Source organism: Mustela erminea, chromosome 10 (assembly GCF_009829155.1).
Source record: "Mustela erminea isolate mMusErm1 chromosome 10, mMusErm1.Pri, whole genome shotgun sequence".
Lineage (NCBI taxonomy): Eukaryota > Metazoa > Chordata > Mammalia > Carnivora > Mustelidae > Mustela > Mustela erminea.
The window spans coordinates 32,173,332-32,191,383 of NC_045623.1; the positions used below are offsets into that span (position 1 = coordinate 32,173,332).

At 39.8% G+C, this 18,052-nt stretch overlaps 1 protein-coding gene and 1 long non-coding RNA gene across 5 annotated transcripts in view; one reads left to right on the top strand and one right to left on the bottom strand.

Moving 5' to 3' along the window:
- The window catches only part of TGFBR3 (transforming growth factor beta receptor 3), a 197,259-nt gene that overhangs the window by 95,660 nt on the left and 83,547 nt on the right, over window positions 1-18,052 (top strand). The gene's annotated exons all lie outside the window — the stretch shown is intronic.
- Window positions 4,312-18,052, bottom strand: part of LOC116568079 — a 44,147-nt gene continuing 30,406 nt past the window's right edge. Inside the window, exons 2-4 of one of the 2 annotated variants that reach the window (XR_004276497.1) lie at window positions 5,058-5,192; window positions 4,851-4,942; window positions 4,312-4,504 (exon numbers count right to left, since the gene is read on the bottom strand). This is a non-coding gene — a long non-coding RNA (uncharacterized LOC116568079). The remainder of the gene's footprint in view (window positions 4,505-4,850; window positions 4,943-5,057; window positions 5,193-18,052) is intronic. The other variant, XR_004276498.1, reaches the window with a different exon arrangement.

The following is an 18,052-nucleotide window of genomic DNA, read 5'->3' on the forward strand; positions in this document are numbered from 1 at the left end:
TGACAGAGAGATCACAAGTAGGCAGAGAGACAGGCAGAGAGAGAGGGAGAAGCAGGCCCCCTGCTGAGCAGAGATCCTGATTAGGGGCTCGATCCCAGGACCTTGAGACCACGACTGGAGCCAGAGGCAGAGGCTTAACCCCCTGAGCCACTCAGGCACCCCAAGAATTTAATTTCTAATGATTAGTCAGGCTTGGGCACTTTGCCTTTGTCATCTGGCCCTGGAGGACTTATGGGGGCCATTTGCTCTCCCTTATATTCTGAAACACCCCCCACCACGATTTTTATCTTCTGCCATTAACCATAGGGCTCTGCCTGTTCCCTACCATTAGTTCTTTCTGTGGAGCCCAGCACCCCTTAGAAACTTTAATGCTGGCCCTTTATTGCTTTTTGTATGTTAGTGCATGTGTTGCTGCTTTGTTTCCTGCTTTCATAGTGGTTGAAGATTCCACTCTTTTTCTCCCTTTATCATTGCTGTTAAGATAGTAAAAATGTAAATGAAATGGTAATACTGCCATTGTGAACAAGTCTTTCTCTGAAAAGATTTTTTGTTCGTTTTTAATGCTGTAAATATCTAATTCCCAGTGTTTTAATTGGAAGCTGTTCAAATTTCCCAAATCATAAAATCTTTCAGAGCCTCCTCCAAGTTACTTTTTCTTGATTCCATTCTCCTCCTTTTTTCATTAAAAAGAAAGAAAAAAGGGGAAAAAAACCCAGCTTATTTTCAAATACGGAAATGATCTCTGTTTGTTAGAGACCAGAGTGATCTGGACCCCTGACTTGCTCTGAGTTTTTTTGTTGTGTTTTGGAGCTATGTACAGGGGTAATACTCAGTCCTGTTTTTGCTGTGTGTTTTTATATACATTTCCTAAACACTTTCCCTGGCGCGGTCCTATGACTGTGTATATGTCCTACATGTGTTTCCTATTTTTTATGACTCATACTTACGGTACTCATAAAGATTTATCCTTTATCTTGGCTCTGAGTAATGAGTCCACTTGCACATTTCCAGCAGAGATGTGGGTTGGGACTTTTGTATTTAATCTTGCAGGGGAGGCCTCTTGAAGGCCTGGTGCAGGAAGCATGACCTATTCAGCTGAAGGTACTGCTCACTTCTCCTCCTCGAGGGAGCAGTCAGCTCAGTTTTTGTGGATTTATTAATTTGTATTTTCCCAGTTTTCCTTTCTTTTTGCCCACTTTAGCCATTCTGCTGCTTATAGTGAGACCTCCAGAACACGACTAATGGAACAGATGCTCCTTTTCCTTGTTGGTAACCGTGTTAAAGGGTTTGGTGGAGGAAGAGATGGAAATGAAATGAAGCTGAAATGAGATCTGTATTACATGTGGTAACAGACACCCAGGGGGGTCTTCTTGGGTTCAAATAAACATTCAGACTCAAGAGACTGTCACAGGGCACAGGTGGCTTTAGCCTGCTTAAAAGGATACAGGATAGGGACCGTAGCTTATAGCAGGCAGCATGGCATTCCTCTTTTTTGGATGCCTTGTGGCTGCCTACACATCAGCTTGTGTAGCCACCCAGAGCTCTCCAGTTGATGGCTCAAATGCCAAGAGACCTACATGGGGTGTGTGTGTGTGTGTGTGTGTGTGTGTGTGTGTGTGTGTGTGTGTCTTGCCCTGGTTTAGAAACTTTATACCTCCCAGGAGCTAGTAGGCAGCTATGCTCATAGGAATAATTTCCATGGTGCCCATGAAGGAAATGCTCGATTTGTAAGAGTCACTTGCTCTCAGAGAAACCCCCAGATCTCTCCTCCTAGACCGTATTTTTAATCTTTCCAATCCTAGTATAATTTTCCAGTTAAGGATAATTTCTCACCATAAGGAACTTGCCTTTTATTGTAGTTGACAATATGGGGGTTACAGAGTTAAGAAAGTTAACAGAAGACCCAAATTCTCACGGAAAGAAGGGATACATTTTGCTTATTCTTAGTCCGCACCTGTGATAGGCTAAAGAATGCCTCTCAAAGATGTGCCCACATCCTGTTCCTCTGTGAATGGTTTATAGAGCAAGTATTTGCAAATGTGGCTGATTGAAGGATTTGGAGGTGAGAAGATTCTCCTGGATTATCCCGGTAGCCTCTCAATGCAATCACATGTGTCCCTATAGGACAGATTTGACTTACAGAAGGGGAGATGGCCACATGACTTTGGAGGCCAAGACAGGAGCGATGGGACCATAAGCCAAGAAATAACAACAGCTGTGAGAGGCTGGAAGAGGCCAGGAGAGAATGGTGTTCTTGAGACGCTGGAGGAAGCATAGCTCTGCCGACACCTTCATTTGGGCTCAGTGATCTGATGTGGCCCAGACTGGTCTTGGATGTCTGGCCTCTAGGACTGTGAGAGAATACATTTCTGTTGTTTTAAGCCATCAAGTTTCTAGTAGTTTGTTACAGCAACCACAAATTGCCGATACTCTTCCTGTGTCTCATTAGCTTGGAAGACTGTCTTGAGTTGGATGTAGTTTCCCTGACCCCTTGTTGTTCACTGCTACACTGAACAGACACTGTAAAAGACAGTCACTCATTTGCCAAGGCCAAAAACTTTGGCGTTATCCATGACCTCCTAAGTTTTCTCAGATGTCACATCCAGTCTTGTTTTACTGTAAAAACAGATTCTGAATCTGCCTCTGCTTGACAGCCCCCCCCCCCAACACCAGTCCCCACCACCACCTCCAGGAGACTGTAGAGCCACCATCACAACTTTGTTTGAGACGCAGTGAACTCCCCAGATCCTTTAGAGGACAGGGTCCGCTGGAGCTAGAGTGCCTATGTTGGACGCTTCACTATGCTATTTATGAGCTGTGTGGCTCTGGGCAGGTTTTTAAATAACAGTATCTGCTTCATAGATACCATGACAATAAAATAGTTAAACTGTGACAGTGCTTTGAACAGTGCTTGGGCTTTAAGAAGCACTCAGTGAGTGTTAGCTGCTGCTCATTATTAACTAATAAGATCTATTCTCCACATAGCAGCCTCAGTCAGCCTTTTAAAACTAAAGTCTGCTAACAAAACTCGCTAATAACTCCCTGCAGTGGCTTCCCATGACACTTAGAATACAGTCCCCAGCCCGCACTACAGTGGTCACACCCTCTCCCACCTTCCTACCGATGTCAGTGGGCGCACTTGTTGGCCCTGATGTTCTCCAGAGGCTCCCAGCACACTCCTGCCTCCCGTCCTCTGCTTGCAGCACTTCTCCCTCCCTCCATTCAGTCCCTGTCCATCTGTTACCTCTGCAGAGAGGCCTTCACTGACTACCTCATTTAAAATAGCCATTCTCACCCCTGCTGTCTCCAAATCTGGTTTTACTCTTTTAAAATAACTCCTATCATCTGATAAAATAGCACCTGATATTTATGTTTAGACGTGCTTATTGTCTGTCCCTTCCACTAGAATATCCATGAGATGTCTTACTTTGTGCACTGAGATCGCCAGGAATTAGAACATGCCCAGCATATAGTAAGCACTCAATAAATATATGTGAAATAAATGCTTGAATGAACAAGTGCATGTGGTGATTTTAACAGTTTAGTTGTATTCAATAAACTGTTAGCCATTTTTTATTTGGGAATTCTATTTTGGAAATAGTTATATTTTCTGGAAAATCTGGTTATTCATATTAGTATGTTTGGCTCAGTCATAAAGTAATTCAGGTTTCAAGGTGTGGAAACAGAATACTGAATTATATAGATCAGGATCTTTTTTATTCAAACTTGACCAAATCTGTAGAACCATAAGAGTCTCAGTTTCTTCATTTGTCAATGAAAAGAGGTTGGGCAGAATGAGATCTAATATTCCTTTCACCTCAGTGTTTTGGGTTTCTTTTCTCCTCTTTTTTTTTTTTTTTAAGTTTGCATTGAGAGTTAAGGTTACATTTTTAAATACAGTTAGTCTACTCCTCCAGACTGAAAGTACAGACTTTAGTACAAAATACCAATTGAAATGTAGAATAAAAGTGTTTCTGGAATTGTTAAACTAGAAAATATCTTTAAAGAAACCCTCACCATCCAGTAGAAACCTCTTAATAAGTAAAATGTAAACTAAGGGTATCTGATACCTTCTTATGTGTGTGGGTTTTTTTTTTTTTTTCTTTTTTAAAAAGAGAACCTGGATTAAGTAGGATTTACAGATCTGGGACAAATCTGGCCTCAAAATATTTGGGAAGATGCTTTTGAATTTCACCTCTTAGATCTTATTGCCTCGTATAATAGAAATTTCATGATTTTCTAAACAGTTCTACTGTTCTATCCGGACAGAGTACATACAAAGAATCTCCCCCTCTCTTTTATTTAATGAAGTACAGAAGACTAGAGAAACCAGTCATTTCAGTTTGCCTGAGCGAAGGCCCCTCCTCATGTAATTAGACCCAGGCAGCTGGACAGTTATCGGTAGCAGCCTTCGTAGACGCCGTGCAAAGCATTGTGGGAGCGAGGAAGGCAGGAGCTCATGGAGCTCATGCTTGGATGTGCAGCACAGGGCAGAGAACACCACCTGTAAACAGAAAGAACATAGACATAGAAACATATTATTGCCCTAAACATGCATGATGAAAACGTAACCAAATAGACTTAATCAAGTACAGCTGGGCCGAGATAAACACATAAGTGCTAACGAATCAGGCATGTTGGAAGGATGTGGGACCGGGGGAGGCGTGTTGCTGGAGTAATTGGAGTCAGGTGTGTTAGCCTGGAAACGTTTTTTGGAGGTGAGAATTTGGAGAGGTTTGAAATAGGGATGTGGTTTGGCTAAGGTCTAGAGGGAGAATTTTCCACGACTAGGGGAGGAGGCTGGTAAATAAAATAGAGCCGAGCTGAAATACGTTGAGGACAGCAAGTACCTTGGCAGCTGTGAAAGCTTGTGGCTGATAGCCTTGCCTGTTGGTGTTTATGGTGGGAGAATGGGCTCAGCTGTGTACTCCGGTCTTCAAAGCTAGATGAACGGATGTAATCTTTATCACTGGAAGAGGCGATTTAGATTGACCTCTAAAGATAGAATGTTCGTCCCAACCTCCCAGCCACAGATTGGAGAAAACCTCTAGCTTTACCTCATAATCTTGTGACTTCAGCTGCCTGGGAAGACTTAATGGCTTTACCACTTTCTGGGTTCCTTTTTCTCTGGAGGCATATTCCGGATGGAAAGTCAGGTGACCGAGTTTCTGTTACGCCATTTGGGGAGTCACCTGTGAGTAGATGAGGTGTTGGGGTTAGTTAGGTGTGGAATGAATGTGATATTCTCAGGACCATTCTTGGTTAGATTCTGATGTCCCCAGAATTGTAGTAAAATTTGGGTGTTAAGAGCTAAGCCTGCCCAGGTTAGTCTTGTGCAAAAAAATCTGTGGTGATGGTTGAATTTGTGCTGCCCGAGTTCTGTCTTTTGGGTCTAGTCTTTAATGAGACCCAAATCCCCAATGTTGAGGGAAAGGCTGGGAAATGGCAGAAGAACTTTTGAGTTCTTCATCAGGAAGCCAGGTGGCCGAGGATCAGGTATGCAGATGTCCTAGGTTTGTCATCCTGCTTCGTGGTCCCAAAACTTATAAGCAGGAGGTAATGGTACCACTCAAATCAAGGCCAAAGCCGGACACTGGCAAGCTGCTTCATAGAGGATTATGAAAACTGGCATTTTGCTCAGTTTTCTCAACACCCCTGCAAAGGACTTCTTAGTTCTAGTTTACAGGCATAGAAATTGAGGCTGAAGAGATTTCTCTTCCCTGGGTTGGGAGCTAGGAAGTAGTTGGCTAGCTCAAGCTTGAATCTGCATCACATACTTCCTGGAGATGGGGTCAGTATGCAGTGAGTAGCTGTGGGCAAAGTGGGTTTTCCCAAGGTTTAGCCTTTTATTCAATCATTAAATCAATATTTATTATACACCTGTTATTGTCAGGCACAGTGCCAGGCATCGGCAGTCCCGGCACCCCCATCTTGAGAATTATCAAAGGTAGCAAAGATACAGTGGATAGTGAGTTCTCCCCCCGCTCTGGCTCCCACTTAGATGATCTCAGCCTCTTTGCTCTCTTTAACCATGAGCTTCAATACTGCTTCCGGTGTTGTTTGTTGACTCAGTGCTATTGGGGGTGAGTCTTTGAACTACAGTGAAAGAGCCATCTGGTGAGTATTACATATAATTAGTTGGGTTGTCATCTATAGGTTAAGAGCTTAGAGAGAGGGGCAGGTTAGGGTGTCCTGTTACTAACAATAGTTCTGTTCTATACAAACAACTCTCTCTACTGGATTATCTCTGCCAAAATATTACCAAATAGCTTGGAAACAGGTTAGTGTTTTGCCCTTCAGGGATAAAAAGACCATGGAGTTGAATTTGGAAAGCAATCTTGGAAAATCTTTCAGTAAAACAGTATATCATTCACATGCCCCAAAATTCAGCACTGCAGGGCTCCTGCTGGCAGAATCAGGTGAACTTTGAAGTATATTATGACTTGATCTTGAATTCTTGCATATTTCAAGGAGGCTGAAAGTACTTTTTGTTTTATTGGCAATGACCTTTTATCAGAAATACCTTGCAGATACGCTTTAGGTAGAAGCCAACAGGCTTTAACTTTCTGTATCTACAGCTTCCTTCTTTTCCCTTCAATTTTATATAAAAGCATAAATGGAGGGATTTTTCAGCATCATGTTGTGGAGTCTACCCCATATGTTGATTCATCTGTCCTTTGATACATCGATACATTGATTCATTCTAAAAATGTCTGAGTGTTTACCATGTGCGGGCATTGTCCTAGGACTAGAGATACAGTGGTAAATAAGGCAGAGTTTCAGCTTTCTCAATGCTTATGTGGTTTTGAACACAGAGTACTCATTCAAGTGATAAGAAGGAGTTGTTGTTAGGGTGGTTAGGAAAGGTTTCTTTGAGGACGTATACTTGAACAGAGACTTTAATGATGGAAATGAGCCATGCACAGATCCAAGGGAAGAATGGGCCAGATAAAGGGCTTGACGAGGTCAAGGCCCTAAGCTTGGAAGAAGCCTGTTAGAGGTAAGTAAGGAGGATGGGGTAGCTGCACTAGAGTGAGCAAGGAGGAAAAGCAATAGGGGATGGAGTTGGTTAAGGATCAGATCATGTGATGCTTTGCAGAGGGCGAAGTTGTTTCATATGTTTCTGTGTTCTTTTATCCAATGGTAAAAAATGTTGGCCCTGAATTCTGAAGACTAGGGAAGGCCTTCTTTCCCAAAAGCAGAGAATCAGTTCTGTAAGGAGAGATACAGTTCCATTAGCAGGATAGGTAGAAGCTAGATAACTGGAATGGTTATTTGGGTACTAGTCCCAGTGATGCCACAATCAGCTGTGCGACTTGGGCATGCCAGTCTCTCTCTGGGCTTCGATTTCCTCATTTACAACAAGTATTTGGAGTAGAATATCTCTAAAATCTCTTCCATCACTAAAAATCAGTGCTTGTATTACACAAATTTCATTTTGTGTCTTACCCTTTTGCTTCTTGCAGAATTTTATCACCCCTGCTTGCAGTAACCAAGTCTACTGATTCTAAGTTCACTGCTCTCCCTTTTCTTTTGCTTCTGGGATAACCAGTAAAGTATTTGGGGGAAAAAGAAGTGGGGGAAAAATGAGAGAACTTCATAATTTTGCACCTTGGATCCAGAGCTGGCCAGTGTGCCTAACAGTGACCATTTGAGACATTACCCATTGGCCTGAAAGAATTCCTAGTCACCAAATGAGTCAATTATAGTGACTGAGACTTGTTCTCAGCCTAGTGATTTATGGTTTAATCAAGAGCAGCCATTGTCTTTATTAAGGAGAATTAGCCAGAAAAATAGTGTTTTTAGAACTTGACAATATAATAATGTTGTTTGCATGGCTCTTTTGTTTTAAAATTGTTTTTTTATTTATTGGAAGTTCTGTATTTCAATAGAAAATAGAAAAATCTGCCAGTCTCCCTGAAATGCAGTATAAATCATGAAACGCTCTCATTGAAAAGTATGTCTAGAAGAAATTAACAAAACCAGATAAATTAACTTGTTTTATGACTATTGTCTTGTCAGCACTACCTATTTTAGAAGACCACTATAACTCTTGACTTACCCTTAGGTTTAACTTTGAGTACTTCATGATTTATTTTGCTTCTGCCAAGAATAAAGGACTGCAGGGCATACACTGACCCAAAGTTAGAGAAAAAATTTAAGAAGAAGAAAAAACTGAAGGAAAGAAATTCTCTAAAGCATGTTCACACTGGTCTGAAAAGTTCAATAAATTCATTTTGGAATATTTTCAGTTCTTGAAAGAAGAAAAATCTTCTATTCTGTTCTTTTGTATTCACTTTGTCAGATTAAACTGAACTTTGTCAGTCTTATAATTGAATACACAAATCATTTAGTGGGACCTGGCATTTCTGAATAGATGACTCAGTCACATCAGACCATTTTTTCTTGTCAACTGCATCCGTCCCTAAGGATTTGTCTTAAAGTTGCTCAAATATCTACAGGCTTTGGTCTAGCTTCTCCATTTATGGGGAAGCTGAATCCCAAAGTCAGATAGGAGAACTTTCTTTTCCCCACAAATGAATGAATATCGCACTGAAAGTAATACAAGATCGGGAAGCATTGGTGTTTGTAGTTTATAGTGAAAGTTACTTTTCTCTATTTCTTAGGCAGGGATAATTAATTACTTCCCCCTGATGGCAAGCAACAGATTTTTATTTTATTTTATTTTATTTTTATTTTATTTTTTTTTTTTGGTGAATCAGACCATCATATTTTCATTCCAAAGCTACTTACCAAGAGCTTACTTGGAGCTTACTTGCTTGCTTTTTTAAAAAGAAGATCATAGAGATCATGACCCAAAATTGTTTCAGATGTGTACTGGAAACTTATTGTTAGTTCTTGCCAAGACTTAGGTGGGCATCTCAAGAAGACATTCCTAGGGTGGAGAATGTCAGAGTTGTTTTTCTTTAGGGATAGTAAAAGAGAGAGAGAGAGAAGACTGTCAGACTTATTTCATGTACTGGAGAGAACTAAGGGTTGGAGATAAAGATTTTTGCATATAGCCAGGACCAGAATTACCAGGCCCAGTGAGCTGGTCCTTCTAAAAGTGCTCAAGGCAAATAACTCACAGTAGTTTCCTGATTCATTGATTATGGTTAAAAGAGACCCCAAGTGTTTATTGAGGGCCTGTGAGCTGGGAACAAACCATGGAACAAATTCTTTAGATATGGGATTCTTGGTTTGAGGACTAAAGTTAAATTTCCTTACTTTGTGAGATACTCCTTGGGAATTCAGTAGCAATACCATATATATAAAAGTTGGAATGCGATCCAAAAATGGTATTTTGTATTAAGCTCTATTATGATATATATTCTTTTGGGCAAATAAGTGAGGTAATTGGAGTGGATTTAATAAATCAATGCATTAATGTGATTTAACTGATACTTGATATGCCAGAAATTGATGTACCTGTTATTTATCAGGAGACAAGCTATGGTCACATCTCTGTGACGTGTATTACATGCTGTTCTTTCAGTTGCCACTGATTGGTTAAGCTTGGCTTTCATGGCCCGTTGAGATCTGGCCCAAGTCTACCTTTCTAATTTTATTTCTCTGTATTCTTTTATACATTTCCTCAGCTCCATCTGAATTAAATGTTCCCCACACCTCTCCATATTTCCTCCCCTGCTTTGAGATTTCTCTTAGGGCTCTCCCTGCCCTTGTCACCGTAGTTCTGCCTGTTTTACCTGTTAACCCTTGGGACCCAGCCAGAAGTGCTCCCCTGCTCCTCCCATAGACATTTACATCTGTCTTTTACCTTTGTGCACCTGTTGAACTGTGAAGTTCTTGAGGACAAATTCTGTATCTAGTTTGCATTTGAAGTCTTTTCATTACCTAGTGACAGTTCCTGAATAAATATTTATGTGTTCTGTTTTCACAGTTCTTGCGGTGTTGATACACTATCTGGTTACTGTTTAATTATTTTTCTTTAAATCTAAACAACAACAACAAAACCTGCTTCACCCTACCATCTTCAACGTGAAATTATGTTTTTAATACCCATGAAAATGAGCATGTAAGCTATAGGTAAAAATTTTCTCATTTCTTAACGTTTCTTAGGTATTCCCATACTTTGGGAAAGATGGATCTACCCAAGTACCATACACATACTGGCCACTTGGTATCTGCCAAGTGAATCAACGACTGCACAAAACATAGGAAATAAGAACATTTTCTCTCTGTTAGCCTAGTAGCTTCATGGCTATTAATCTGGAGATAAAACAAGGAGAAGCTAGAAAAGACTGAGCAAGCCTTTAACTGGAGTTGTTCATTCCTGCCTGTGAAGCAGTTAGTATTAGATAATACTAATTACTTCCTTATGTATTGCAAACTGCTGGACCAGTGGGGCCTGTGGAACAATCTGTTCTGTGGGTGGCTGACTCCCTACTGACTGAGCATCATGCCGAAGCCCCAGAAATGGTACAAGTGTACCCTCTCCACAGTAGGTTTGGGAAGTAGCACCAGGTATTGGGTTCATCTAGAGAAGAGGAATGTGGGAAGTGTGTGTGACACATCATATTGTTCTAATCAAATTCTAAATGTTCTGTTCGGGGTAATTTGAGTTAGAGTTCTTGCTACCATTTTTCAATTTTTAATGCATTGTGTACTCTCAATACAATTGAGGTTCTGAGGATTTTTTCTATAAGCTCTGTTCATGGGAATTACATATTTTTCCTATCTTTTGAGGATGTTGTAAGGCTACTCATATGTACCACTTAGAGCTCCTTTAAGTAAAATAAAAATGTTCCATGTATTCAAGTTATAATGAAACTAGTTAATAATTAACTGTCATTTTGTTACTAAAACTTAAAGGTTTTTACAGATCCGTGAAGAAATTTGTTTCTAGATTGTTGTACTTTATAGTTGGTGCTTCTATATAGTATAGAAATAATATAATTCCTTATTTTCTATTTAAACTATGGCATAGAGAGAGACCCTAGAACAGGTTGTTTTGTCATTTAGTGTTAAATGAGGTTTAGAATACTTTTTTCTTAAATTTATCAGAATTAGTCCATGTAAGGTCAGTATGGCCTAAAGTCTATTGAAGGTTTTTATCAGAAAAATCATCTCCCTCCCTCTCTTGTTAAATCCAGGGTTGGGATCCACAGCTGTTCGAGCATGGACAGGGTAACTTGATATAAGGGGACACATTTTTACCCTGGTCTGCTCTTAGAGCACATTTGAGATGGTTGTTTTGGAAAATGGGCTATGAATTTTATCTCTAGACCTTCGCACCAGAGCAAATCCAGCCCAGCAAATCCCTGGCCCTCAGTGTGCATCCTTCATAACATAACTTTGACGCTGTGACTTGATGCCTTGAAATCAGCACAACAAAATGGTGCTCGAGGAGCAGTGTTTACTTTGATCATTTTTCAACTTCTGTGCCCCAGCCTTTTCACGGAGTACAAATTGCTTTACCAGAGTTACGGGGCTGAAGCCCATGGACTGTTTTTGTAGTCTGGTTGCTGTGGTGATTCTTAGCCTTCCATGAAACTCCACCTCCAGGGAAACAGAAACCTTTGCAGCTGTTTCAACCTTTTCGGTATCGTATGTGGTAGAGGTCTTCACCGAGCGGGTGGCAAGCCGGAGAGTGGGTGATAAACAGATACGTGGAAACAGGGCATCTCACTCAGGACGTGTTGTATTATTTCCAAACAAACATCTCCCTTATCCTTCTCACAAATCATAGGGGACTTTGAAGTACCTCCAAGTCTGGCCGAAGCCAGAGTTTAGTGAGCCACGGAGATGTGTTGGTCATGATAATGATATGAGTAAGAACTTGGGGATAATGGCTGGTGACATTTATAGTGTTGCCAGGTGGGAAAGAAAAGAATGGTGGAGAAGGGGAAGCTTGATGGGACTTGTGTGTGCCCAGAAAGGAGAAATTGGTTTAGGAAGAGGGTTCGGGCTCAGTCCAGGGCTGCCAGCAGTTCGCTGTTTGTGGGACTGTGAGGAAGGCTATTTTGATCTTAAGTCTCCGTGGAGGACAGTATAGACAAGACCTTCCTTCCATAGGAACCAAGGGAATGGAAAAAATAGCCATGGTTTTAGAGGGTAGAAGTAATAATAGCTAATATTTATTTATTTATTTATTTATATAAGATTGTATTTATTCATTTGAGAGAGAGAGACAGAGCACTGGCAGGGGGAGAGGCAGAGGAAGAGGGAGAAGCAGACAGCCTGCTAAGCTGGGAGCCCGACATGGGGCTCGATCCCAGGACTCTGAGATCATGACCTGAGCCAAAGGCAGAGGCTCTACCATCTGAGCCACCCAAGAGCCCCAATAGCTAACATTTAAAAGAGCTCTTGCTGTGTGCCAGTTACTGTTTGAAGTGCTTCCCACATGACATGTTTAATCCTTTGACATCTGATGGATAGGCATAAGTATTATCCCCATGTTATAGTTAACGAAACTGATGCCCAGGGAGTCTTAACATGTTCAAGGCCCCAAGGCTGGTAAGTGGAGAACGGAGATTCTAAATGACTTTGAGTCACTGCTATTAACCACTAGGTCAATCTGCCTGTAATTTAGGAAGGAAAACAGAGTGACCCAAAGGATTGGGTTTCAGGGGACGCTGGCCAATTTGGAAGAAAACGTAGATCTTGAAAGATATTAAATTATGCTTTAAAATGTGTTTATTGATTTGTTCACTCATTCATTCATTTATTCATTCATTCATCATTAAATACCTAGGTAGGACCTACTAAGAGCCATTTATTAGTCTAGACTCTGAGGTAACGAAAAGACAAGTCCCAACCCCTCCTCTTAGATCGTTTTTATGTACAAGCTTTATTTAGTACAAGGCAGCAGGTGCTAGGTACTATAAGAGAAAGGTCAATTGGACATGGGTCAGAAGCATTCACTGGGAAGAGTTTCCTTCTTCATTCTGGGGACACTGATGACAAGAAGACTTCTTAAAGGACATGGTGGTTTTTTCTGTGAGGTGGACGAAATTCATCCTGTGTGAAAATACAAAACTGTAATTAAATTCCATATGTTACTACATACCTCAGCATCTTTCTAAACAGAGCGGAGAGGTCTTATTTGCTGAGTTTGCCTGTATCTTATCCTTGAGAATTTCCAGACCACAGTCCAGTAGTATGCCCACTTTATAAACAGCTCTGGTGGGAGAAGGTTGCAGAGTAGCAAATGGAGAACACTTCACAAGAAGGAAAAGGGTTTGAGAAAACTGAGGGAATCCATCTTTATAGGAGAAACTTCCTGTGATGCCTCAGGTGATGACTGCACATTCATTTCCTGAAGTCTGTTGAGGGCCTTTGTGTAGTTAATACCTAAAGTTTTAATATGGATGGGCATATTAGGAATGCTTTATATGTTTTAACTTATTTCTTTCTCATAATAGTTCTAAAGGGTAGGTACTATGATTCTGGTTTTTAGATAAACCAGGTCACACAGGTAAGGAATGGAGCTGGGGTTCAACACAGGCAATTGGCTACAAGTGTCCATGCTCTCAGTTATGATGCTATGCTGATTAGTCATAGTTCATTTTATGGGTCCCATTTTAAGCCATAAAATAATTAATCAAGAGGCAGTCTCTTAGATCTTGTGACAACTCTTAGGTAGCTTGAGGCTGATAGATTGCCCCCTCTCCGTGAACTATCTGGTCATGCAGTGTCCTGAAGGGACAATATCTATTTTATACATCATCCATATTTTATTTCTCAGTGATGGCTGGGAGCCTTCCATGGTGAGTGGAAAATTAATAGAAGAAACGCATATTATATAGTTTTGCTACTTGTTAACCCTGGTTAAAAGTTGCTTAAGGGTATGGTGTCTATTGATGACTTTATCGGGTTTCTCTATTCTAAAAACAAGGATATTTTAGAATATTGTCTATGTGGAGTGGTCTGAAAAATTTGAGTTTTCATCATCTTTCTTTGAGAGAACAGTAAAACTTACCTCACATTCAGAGTTAACGATTAATTATATTTATAATAAATACAAATTACCTAACTTCAGCAATTCTTTGTGATTGCTCTGATCTCTTTGAACGTTAAGGGAGATTTAATTTATTATTATTATTTTTTTAAAAGAATAATGGCTTTTTCGAAGCTAGGTCTAATTTTAGAGTCTGGGCTCATAAGCAAGAGACAGCAGGCTGCCACAGACTCACATAGACCAAGACACAGACAGATGTGACCCGAACCTACCCGCAGCAGTATTCTGAACTCTATGAGATACTGAAGAACTGTCCTCACTTTCCTGACAGATCTGCTCTATCCTGCCTGTCATTTTCTTTTGAAATAATTACTGTTGAGAAACACTCTCGAGGACTTGACTTTATTGTTTATTAAATAAAAGGATTTTTTAAAAACAAATTTAGCAAACTTATTTAGGGAAGCGGTGAAATAGGATGTGGATAAAGTGATTCCAAAAGTCTTAGGGAAAGTATTCACTAATGAAATCACAGAATCCCTAGATCCTTGGGTCAGAAGGGGTCTTAGTGCTTATCCAGTCCAGCTTACACTTGGTTTGTGGATTCTGTTTCTAAAATATCTCTGACAAAGGGTCACGCAGCCAGTCCAAGTAGTTCAGAAAATTGGAAAGGAGTGGGAGAAACCAGAAAATTTATCATGTTGACAGGTTTTGCCTGTTTCTTGCACAGAGGATTGGGTTCAATTTGTCCTGCCTGCTTGTTGCGTCTCCTGACCCTTGACATCCTTTTCTCTCCCCACACGGCCTGGACATATCTCAGTGTTAGTGTTCTGTACTACAATCATTTCTTCATGTGTCTGACTTTCCTCTGGACTGGGAGCAAATTAGTGAAAGACAGGTTGTGCCTTCCTCATCTTTCTTTTCTCAGTACTAATGAAAATAACTGTCATGGTGCATGACACATCATGAGTACCTAGCTAATGCTGTTTGACTAAAGGAAAAAATGTATAGAAATCACATTACCATCTGAAGCTAACTAATTGTGTGGCTCAGCTTTTGACCCTCCTCGATGAATGAAGTCCTAAGGATCTATGGGACCTTTCAGCCCTTCTAAGATAAATTGACTTCCTAGTATTTTCTATCACATGAAGGTCTTTGCAGGTGGGATTTGAAACTCAAGAGTTGGTTTGGTCCAACCCACGTGGGAGTTCAAATCACATTTTTTGGGTGTGTGGTCAAAAACATAAAAAAATTACCATTTTGGCCATTTTAAAGTGTACAGTTCAGTAGCATTTGCACATTCACAGTGTACTACAAGCATCACCACTATTTCATTCCAGAACATTTTCTTCACCCACAAAACAAATGCCCTATCAGTTAGCAGTCACTTTTATCCACCTCTACCTCTAGGTCATGGCGATGACTAATCTGCTTTCTGTCTCTGGATTTGCCTGCTCCGGGTCTCGTATAGAAATGTAATCATACAACATGTGCTCTTTTGTGTCTGGCTTTATTACTTGACGTTATACTTTCAGGGTTCACCCATGTTATAGCATGTATTAGTATTTTATTATTATTATTTTTATTATTTTATATTTATTTATTCTTGGGGAGAATTGGGGAGGGTGGAGAGCACAAGCAAGGTAAAAGGTAGAGGGAGAAGCAGACTCTCCGCTGAGCAGGGCTCAATCCTGGGACTCTGGGGCCATGACCAGAGCAGAAGACAGATGCTTAGCCGACTGAGCCAAGCAGGTGCCCCAGTACTTTATTCTTTTTATGCTAAATAATATTTCATTGTATGGCTCTGTCATATTTGCTTATTTCAAATCACATTTTTGTGGCTATGTAATAGTCCATTGTGTGTGTCCATGTGTCTGTGTGGTGTGTGTGTCTGTGTGTGTGTATCACATCTTCTTTAACCATAAAAGAGGATGAGTTTTTGTCACTTCAACAACATGGAGGGATCTAGAGGGTATTATGCTGAGTGAAAGAAGTAGCACAGGATTTCCACTCATGTATGGCACCTAAAAGCAAAACAAATGAATAAACAAACAAAAAGCAGAATCAGACCTATACATACAGAGAACAAACTGGTGGTTGCCATGAGGTGGGGTGTGGGAGGATAGGCAGAATAGGTGAGGGGGAGTGGGAGATACAGGTTTTCATTTATGGGATAAATAAATCATGGAGATAAAAGGTACAGTACAGGGAATATGGTCAGTGGTATTATAATAGCACAGTCTGGTGACAGATGGAACTATACTTGTAGTGAGCATAGCATAATTATAGTGTTGTTAAACCACTGTGTTGTACACTTGAGCCTAATGTATAATAAAAAAAGTCAGGTATAATAAAATTTTAATCACATTTTTATAGAGCTATTTGTCATTATCATGACTCATATTTTTCTCATTTCTACCCGAACATTATGAATGGCAAAGAATCTTAATTATTTCCACAAGATTTCTCATAATTTGGAGTATTTAAATTTTTAATCCAGTCCTGAATATTTTATCATGCACCCCGCATACACACACACTTCTACTTTTCCCATTTTGGCTCTTCTTACTGTTTATTAGAGGATGAGTCAGAGACCGAATGGTAGACTGATGGTTTTGCTGAAAATGAGAAGTAGAACTTAAGCTGTTGACTTTAGAGGCGTTTGGGACTCGACTGAATTATGAAACAGAGCTTAAGCTGTTTGATCTTGGTATCTATTAGGATCTTCTAGACTTTGGTCAGATTGGAAAATTTCTTTAGAGATGTATTATGAAGAGTAGCTTGTACCTTCTCTATTTACATGAGAAACTAAGCCATTGTAATACTTTTCAGACTCTCTTTAAATACAGGTGCTCTAGCTCTGCCTTACATGTTTAGTACCCTGAGTAAAGTTCAAAGAGTAGAACCTTTTTTCCCTATATTTTAAGCATAAGAAATGAGATTATAAAAAAAAAAAAAGTTAAGACTCCATTAGTGTCACCAAATGGTAAGGCAGAACCTTGTATTTGCCAATGTCAAACAGAGGAAAAAATTTCAATTATTCACTTGGAAATGAATTGATATTATCCCTTTTTCTCTGTTCTTCTATATAGTCACTAATTCCCAGTAATACAAATTGATTTATCGGGCCTTAAATTTGTTGACTACACATATGGTTTTGACAGCATTACAGTATCTTCATTATTGGGAGGTGAATGACTGGATAGTATTAACTATATAACTTGAAAACCAAATGGTTTGTGTTAGAATTTGCTTGTTTCATTCTAAGATAAAATCTTTCCTAGTTTCTGCTGTGACACTCAGTGTTGATTTACCTGTAAGTTAATGTCAGCAAGACCAAACAAGGAATGTTGTTCAGACTTCTGTATCTTTGCTCCTTCCCTCTTTTAGTTTTTATTTTCCTTTTTCTTTTAGGTTGTTAATAAGTGCTTAAAGCACTTTTAAAGATATAGAGTAACTTTAATAAATTTGTTACCAGGTATCCTGCTCTTTATTTTATGTTAGTCCCTTTCAAGTTGGAACAAATATACTGACTACTTTTTAATGCTATCTCAAGAAAATAGGAAATTTAAACCTTTCAGTACCGGCTTTAGGAAGATATTCCATCTTAGACACTTACAAAGTACAAGTGCCAAATTCTGTGTGCATATTTTGGCAATTTCCTGTTTACTTTCTGTGATCACTGGTCTTATCCTGAAAACTTACTGCAAGGCTCAAGGCAGATTGATTCTGTGGAGGAAAATAGGCAAAAATACTAGACTGTTATGTAAATACTGCAAACTGCATTTGCTCTATTGTCAGTTAGGCTGTTCCGACACAGTTCATTGCCTGAATTAAAAGCATTTAAAATTCCATGCCTCCAAAAGATAGTGGAACATTCCATCAAAGAAAATAATGTTTTTTCAGGAAAAATACTCCAAAAACACAGAATGATAACATGTTCTCCTGCTTTGGCTTCTGGGCTATTTCTCCCTTTCTCAAGATAAGCCATGTAACATTGAAACTAAAGTTCCTTTAAAAACATTTCCACTTAAAATCATAACCTGGCTGGATGAGACCAGAATACCCTTAGGGGGCCAGTACTGTGAACTTCAGGAGTTGTTTTTCTTAGAGCTTTCAAAGGAAACCAGACTT